At 44.1% G+C, this 1,181-nt stretch overlaps 1 protein-coding gene across 2 annotated transcripts in view; it reads right to left on the reverse strand.

Annotated features, from left to right (window-relative positions):
* The window catches only part of znf706 (zinc finger protein 706), a 6,295-nt gene extending 5,545 nt beyond the window's left edge, over positions 1–750 (reverse strand). Inside the window, exon 1 of one of the 2 annotated variants that reach the window (XM_046834526.1) lies at positions 596–750. The gene's annotated coding sequence lies outside the window, so the exon portion shown is untranslated. The remainder of the gene's footprint in view (positions 1–595) is intronic. The other variant, XM_046834527.1, reaches the window with a different exon arrangement.
* Between the last annotated feature and the right edge of the window lie 431 nt (positions 751–1,181).

Below are 1,181 nucleotides of genomic sequence, written 5' to 3' on the forward strand. Positions count from 1 at the left end.
TTATGTTGTGTGTTGTAGCTCTATGTTGTTAAGTTCTAGGTATGTTGTTAGGGTTCTGGAGGAACGTTGTTTGGTATTTACTGTGTATCACTGTGTGTAGTAAAAATGACAATAAAAGCCTCTTTACTCTTGACTACTAAACACGCCGTTTGACACCTGTATTGGGACAAACCCCGCCTTCTCACCTCTGATTGGCTTGTTAGGGTGACCGTCTGAACAGCAATTGGCTAGAAATAAATAGGTGACGTCATTGCCGACGGAAAGCGGGTGGGATATGAAAAGACAATAACAATAGTTCTATCTGGACTAAGATTATAAAACGAGCTAATTTACACACAAAATACGTTAATACACACAGCGAGCGGTTTTATGGCGAGTTTTGAACGCGTTCCTGAAATAAACCAGCTCTTTAATGTTGTAAAGGTTTCGGGGAAAATCGAGTAATTTTAAGAACAGCTGTTAGCACGCGAGCTTAGCGTTAGCCGCTCTGCTAGCGGGAAAACAGCGCGCTTCGGAAACCTTTCTCAAAAAAATAAATTACAATCAATTTAAAAGTAAAATGTGTTAAAACAAAATAAATACATATATTACTTACAAACACGGAGGAGAGACTCAGAGTGAACTTCACAGCTGCGGTGATATAGAACACTTCCCACACCTACAGGAGCAGGGACCAGCCCGGGACGCGTCCCAAATCACAGCCTGTTCACTTACCCTAGTAACTACTCCACTAACTGTACACACTTACTACCCCTACACACACACACTACTTTACTTCCCTTACACATTCACTACCTCACTACCCCTACACACTTACTACCCCTACACACTCACTACCTCACTACCCCTACACACTTACTACCCCTACACAATCACTACCTCACTACCCCTACACACTTACCACCTCACTACCCCTACACACTTACTACCCCTACACACTCACTACCTCACTACCCCTACACACTTACTACCCCTACACACTCACTCACCTCACTCACCCCTACACACTCACTCACCTCACTACCCCTACACACTTACTACCCCTACACACACACACACTACTTTACTTCCTTACACATTCACTACCTCACTACCCCTACACACTAACTACCCCCTACACACTCACTACCTCACTACCCCTACACACTTACACCCCTACACACTCATTACCTCACTACCCC

The sequence above is a fragment of the Silurus meridionalis genome, chromosome 22 (genome assembly GCF_014805685.1).
Source record: "Silurus meridionalis isolate SWU-2019-XX chromosome 22, ASM1480568v1, whole genome shotgun sequence".
Taxonomy (NCBI): domain Eukaryota; kingdom Metazoa; phylum Chordata; class Actinopteri; order Siluriformes; family Siluridae; genus Silurus; species Silurus meridionalis.